General features: G+C 49.4%; 1 long non-coding RNA gene across 1 annotated transcript; it reads right to left on the bottom strand.

Annotated features, from left to right (window-relative positions):
- Window positions 1-1,522: 1,522 nt before the first annotated feature.
- On the bottom strand, window positions 1,523-5,521 carry LOC134738247 (uncharacterized). Its single transcript, XR_010123851.1, has 2 exons — window positions 5,441-5,521; window positions 1,523-3,631 (listed from the first exon to the last, which is right to left on the bottom strand). It is a non-coding gene; the product is annotated as an uncharacterized LOC134738247 (long non-coding RNA).
- Between the last annotated feature and the right edge of the window lie 924 nt (window positions 5,522-6,445).

The raw sequence follows: 6,445 nt of genomic DNA, 5'->3' as shown, positions 1-6,445 counted from the left end.
GGGAGAACAGATGTGTACCGGTGATCCCAGCAGCCTAGGGAGGAGGCCTGACTTGCAGAGGCATTCTTTCAGCTAATTAAAGAGCACCCTCTTTGATAAAGGCAATTACCTCTTGGGAAAGGAGCCTGTTAGCAGCTCTCAGAACCTGGGTGTGAATGAATTTCCAGGTTCTTTCCAAACTGAGAGCAGGTACTGCGAGGATGAGGCACAGCTTGGGTAAGTCTGACAGCCAGAACTGTGGGGAGTAGACCCACCCACGGTCACTAATAAGGGGCTAGTCAGGACTGTGCCCTGAGAAGTGGGAGCTGAGCCCTGCAGAACCAGCCTCTAGGCTCTGTCCCCTCCTGCTGGCCCTTGGATAAGCCTCTCACCTCTCCGGGCCCCCTGCTTTCTCATCTGTCAAATGGGGATTATACTACCTAGCCTCATAATGTTCTCCTGCGGTGGGTAAAATGGAATCTTCAAAGCGCTAGGGAAATAGAAAGTGAGGGTGGGGTGGTGGGAGCTGTGGGCCTGGGTTCAGGCAACAAGGCGACGCACTATCACTGAAGTGACAATAATAAAATCTACTAAGTCAGACGACTGGTTTTTTGTTGTTATTGTTTGTTTTTTTAATCACCAGGGATGATTAAATACTCCTGCCAGGGAAAATATTTTGTTGATCTAAATTCTAAACAATTCTGAGGGTTTATATATATATATATAACAAATCAACATGATTTTATTTATTATCCTTTAATAAGCTTTGTATTCTACGCGAAAGTTAATTTCAGAACTCCCAGGTATCAAGTTGGTCCAGAAATGTGCTTTTCAAAAGTGAGTTGTGGGTGATCTGAAACCACTTTGGACGTCATTCACGTCTCCAGTGCCCCAGGTGCTGTGAATTCCTACATTTAAATAGCAGATTTGACAAAGCAACAGTAGCACAGTGATTGGAAAGAGGAAGATCGGAACTTAAGTTACTTCAATTCTGTCATTCTATGTGACCATCGAAGTCTTGTTTGTGTTTAACATTTAAAAGAGTATAAGAGGCCAGGAGCGGTGGCTCATGCCTGGCTGTAATCCCAGCACTTTGGAAGGCCGAAGTGGGCGGATCACGAGGTCGGGAGTTCAAGACCAGCCAGACCAACGTAGTGAAACCCTGTCTCTACTAAAAATACAAAAAATTAGCCGGGTGTGGTGGCAGCCACCTGTAATCCCAGCTACTTGGGAGTCTGAGGCAGGAGAATCCCTTGAACCCAGGAGGCAGAGGTTGCAGTGAGCCGAGATCGCGCCACTGCACTCCAGCCTGGGTGACAGTGAGAGACTCAGTCTCAAAAACAAACAAACCAACAACCCCAAAAAACAGTACAAGAGCACAAACTGCAAGATGAGGGGACATTTTAGTGCATATATGAAATATTTTACTACATTGGAGTGATATATTTAAAATTGGAAACGTGTTCTTTTTAAATTATTAATTTAAAACTAAGGAACAAATCAAGAAAATTAAATATTAGAGAAAATATAGTAGTTGCCCAAGTTTTATCTTTTGCAGATGTTTTGGCTCATTTACTGAAATATAATCGATACACCATAAAATTCGCTGTTTTAAAGTATACAATTCAGTGTTTGTTTTTTCTTTTTCCTTTAACCGTACTCACAGGTTGTGCAGCTTTCACTGCTATCTAATCCTAGAATATCTTCGTCACCTGAAAAATAAGCTGCATACCAGGAGCAGTCACTCTTCACCTCCCTCAGCCCCGGGCAGCCACTGATCTATGTCTTCATGGATTTGCCTGTTCTCAGAATTTAATAGAAGTGAAATCACAGAATAGGTGACTTCTGCATTTGGTTTCTTTCCCTTAGCATAATGTTTTCAAGGTTCTTCCATATTGTAGCATGTCAGAATTCCCTTCCTTTTGCTTTCCTTCCTGAATCATATTCCCTTGTATGGCTCTACCAGATTTTCTTCTCCATTCATCAGCTGCTAGGCATTTGGGTTATTTTCACCTTTTGGCCATTGTGACTCGTGCTCCCATGAAAATTCACGCAGAAGATTTTGTGTGAATGGATGTTTTCATTTTTCGTGGGCGTAGACCTAGGAGTGGAATTCCTGGCCATGTGGAAACTATGTTGAACGTTCTGAACAACCACCAAGGGATTCATCCTTTTGTGAGTGTATATCCAGTCCCAGCAATTTCTCCACATCCTCACTAACACTTAGCTGCCCTTTAAAAATTATAGTCATTCTAGCAGGTGTGAAATGGTGTCTCACTGCGGTTCCTTTTTTTTTTTTTTTCAGAGACAGTGTTCTGCTCTGTCACCCAGGCTGGTGTGCAGTGGTGCAATCTTGGCTCACTGCAATCCCCCCACTCCCAGGTTCAAGCGATTCTCCTGCCTCAACCTCCTGAGTAGCTTGGACTACAGGCACCTGCCACCACATGCAACTAATTTTTTTGTATTTTTAGTAGAGACGGGCTCTCGCCATGTTGGCCAGGCTGGTCTCGAACTCCTGACCTCAAGTGATCTGCCCGCCTCGGCCTCCCAAAGTGCTGGGATTACAGGCCTGAACCGCTGCGCCCGGCCTCTGTGGTTTTGATTTGTCTTTCCAATCACTTTTGATGTGATTATTGGCCATTTTTGTATGTCTTCTTTGGAGAAATGTCTATTCAATTCCTTCGGTCATTTTTGAATTGGGTTATTTTGTCTTTTTATTACTGAGTTTTAAGAATTCTTTATACATCCTAGAAGGAAGTCTTCATCAGATACATTATTTCCAAGTATTTTGTCTCATTATTTGTATTGTTCTTTCACTTTCTTAATGGTTCGCTTTCTTTTGTTGCTGACGGTATCTAATCCAAAGGAACCATTGCCTAATCCAAGGTCAAGGAGATTGACGTCTGTTTGCTTCTGAGATGTTTTTAAGTTTTAGCTCTTACATTTAAGTCTTTGATCCATTTTGAGTAAATTTTTTAATGTCGTGTGAGATAGTAGTCCAAATTCATCCTTTTGTTCCAGCACCATTTTTTGAAAAGATGATTCTTTCCCCATCAACTTATCTTCACACCCTTCTTGCAAATCAATTGACCATAGATGTAGCTACTTGAAGTTTTATTTCTGTTTTCCCTCAACTTCTTATTTTCAAAAATTTAAGTGGCAGGCCTTTGTTCTTCCCTCTTGTTACAGTTCGACTTTCCTTCCTAAAAAGTCACTCTAAACTTTGTGACTGGTCCCAAGTGTCCTCCTCACGTCCCCAGCACTTAGCTGGGGCAGTTGGCCTGGGGGCCTTGGTTCTCCTCCATGTGCCCCTCCAGGAGGCTGGCTCAGGCTTCTCACAGGGACCTGAGTTCCAGAGGGACAAGAGCAGAAGCTGGAAGGCCCCTGAGGCCTTACTTGGAGTCACATGGTGTCTCTTGTGCCACTCTCAGCACAGCAAGTTGCAAGGCTTGGCCAGATTAGAGGGATGGGGAACTAGCCTGTGCCTCTTGATGGGAGAAGCTGGAAAGAATCTGCAAAGAATCTCTGACGTTTTAATTCTCTGCAATCTCTGGACATGCCAGAGTATTTCCTAAGAACGGGAGAATTTTCCAGATAGTCACACGTGGTTGTAAAGTAAGCATCTTCGGAGAAGAGGACATTTAATAGAGGCCTGAATGAAGAAGGGAATGAGACATAGGGAAGAGTATTAATATCAAGAAGAAGAGCACGTGCAAAGGTCCTGGGGCAGAAAAGGACTTGGGGTGTTTGAGGAGCAGCACAGAGACCCACGCAATGGGAGTGAGGGTGGGGCTGTTGGGAACATCAGATGGGATAAAATATGTAAAAGGGCTGTATTATGGAATAGTGAGGGGAACTATTTCTCTTCATTCTGATTCTCTGAAGATGTTTTCAGAGGGTGGGAGAGGACAGAAAAGGAGATGCCTGCCCAGCTAGGTCAGGGGCAGGATGGGCCTTGGTGATACGTGTCCCCCTGAGTGTGTCAGTTCTACCGGCTTTTGCTGCCCAAAGCTGGTGCTACCTCAGGAACCTCTGCCAGCCCTCCCAGGTGGGCTTAGCACCTGCCTCAGAGCCCCTCCTTCCCAGCTGCCCAGCCCCAGCTTGGTGGCCTTGCCATGGGCTGCCGCCGGCTGACTCCCCTGGCCCCCTGGTGTTCAGGGTCCCAGGTTCCAGTGACTTTTAAGTGGCAACAGAGTTCAAAGGTGTCAACACTGTGAGGTGCAGGGCTTCCCCAGAGGCTGCTCTAGGACCTGGGATCTGTTTAGGTCAGAGAGCACTTAGGCAGGGCACTAGGGAGCCACATCAGCCCACCCAGTGAGCCGCAGGTGGAGGGGGGCCTGGCCACTTTTGGTTTTTGAGCTTTTCAGTATATGAAAAAAGAAAGCCGGAGACAGACAAAACAGGATGACAAGCATTGAGGTGCACATTTAACTAACTGATAGTGCTTTAATGAAAATACAGGGGGAGAACACTTGTGCTATCCACAAAATATTGAAAACCTTATTTCCAAGTGTACCCCAAGTTACAGGTACCTGTCGAGCAGCAGCTTCTTTCAGTCCCACCTGGAAGGTCTGGGTGACTCTGATCACCCAGGATGTCCTCAACCAGACCACATCTGGTCCACCAGGGTCCTTGGTGACTGGGGGCTCCATTCCTACAAGTTAAGGGAGGCTGCTCTGCAGGGGGAGGCTCAGGGGTCCAGGGGTCCGGGCAGGGGCTGCCCGCCACTCTCACTGCCTGAGAAGCCCTGTGCACTGTGAGCAAGATCTCTTTCTCCCTCTTTCCTCTTCCTCTGCCGCTAAGCGCCCCACTCCACCCCCAGCCATTTATTTCTTTTCTCTCTCTCTGTGTCTCTCTTCCCCGGGCCTCTCTCTCTCTCTCTGTGTGTCTGTCTCTCTCTGCTCTCTTTCTATCTCTGTCTCTTTCCTCTCTTTGTGTCTCTGTGTCTTCTGTCTGTTTCTTTGTTTCTGTTTCTCTGTCTCTCTCCCAGCCCTTTCTCCCTCTCTTTCATCCCCGACACTAAAGCAAACCGTCTTGGGCCCTACACCCCAGCCTCTGGATGAGAAAAGCTGCTTTGGGGAGTCTTGGGCCCTACACCCCAGCCTCTGGATGAGAAAAGCTGCTTTGGGGAGTCTTGGGCCCTACACCCCAGTCTCTGGATGAGAAAAGCTGCTTTGGGAAGCCTTGGGCCCTACACCCCAGTCTCTGGATGAGAAAAGCTGCTTTGGGGAGTCTTGGGCCCTACACCCCAGCCTCTGGATAAGAAAAGCTGCTTTGGGGAGTCTTGGGCCCTACACCCCAGCCCCTGGATGAGAAAAGCTGCTTTGGGGAGTCTTGGGCTTGGGAAGGAGCAGCAGATCGCTGGCAGCCTGGGGACTTCCTTCTCTCCAGGCAACCCTCTCCCAGCTGGAGGGCCCAGCCTTCCCAGCCCACGGAGTCCCTGCTGCGTGTGGTTCCTGACCTCGCTGCGTCCAGGGCGGTGTTGTCTTGTGTCTCCGCAGGACCCGCACAGCTGGAGTGAGGCAGCCAGGCCGCGGGCAGGGCCGTGGGGCGTCTCGGGGCTGCTGGCGCCCTCGTGAGGGGAGGACTCCCTGGAGATGCTTCTCCTTTCTCGGTCTCCTTCTGTCCCCTTCCCTAGTCAGTTGCCGCTTTCCCCAGACACTGGGGAATAAAGATGTTCTTGGACAGCAGGATTTGTTCTCTCACTGGGCTGAGGCCGGGCCCCTTCAGGGCTGCGGCTCCCGGACATGCGAGGGTGTCATTGTCCCCACCACCCGAGGGAAATGGCATGCCTGTAAGGCGCGCCCAGCCTGGCTCAGCTGCACAAATGTGGCGTTTAAATATTTATTTTTAGTGGCTGCTGGTTTAATAGCAGCCTTCATTTTGGTGGGGGCAACCCTGAAAAGTAAAAATAAATCAGATCTTCGCCTTGTCAGTAAATCCTCCTGGCCCCTGCTGGGTGGACTCTGGGCCCGGTGTCCCAGTGTCCAGGGTGAGCGGGGAGGCCCATGATTTGGGGGGCCATGCTGGGAGTCAGGCCAGCCTGCAACCACAGCTCGTCACGGAGATGCCCGAAGCCCTCCTTTCCCAGTCTCCCTGCCTGGCCCAGCTCACCGGCCTCACGCTGGGCTCATCAGCAGCTGCCAGGCACGGCGGCCGGGACAGAAGACCTGGGTCTGGCATGGGCACCTGCTGACCCCTGCTCAGGTCCGGAGGCCCGGGGTGCTCTGAGATGCACATGTGACTCCATCAGCCAGATGGGCTCTGACACTTTCAAACTCCGTCTGCACCTCCTGCTGGCCTCGGCGCTCAGGCTACACCTGCTGGCCACCCTCTGCTTGCCCCCACCTGAGCTGGCCCTGGAGTGAGGGGTGAGCAAGTCCCCCGTGGTAGTGTTGAGGACGTGGTAGATCTGAGGCCATGCTTTGGCTTGGATTTGAGACTGTTGGGTGCTGGAATTCTTGCC

This window comes from Pongo pygmaeus, chromosome 16 (genome assembly GCF_028885625.2).
Source record: "Pongo pygmaeus isolate AG05252 chromosome 16, NHGRI_mPonPyg2-v2.0_pri, whole genome shotgun sequence".
NCBI classification, from domain to species: Eukaryota; Metazoa; Chordata; class Mammalia; order Primates; family Hominidae; genus Pongo; species Pongo pygmaeus.
This window is presented reverse-complemented; position numbering and strand designations above follow the sequence as displayed.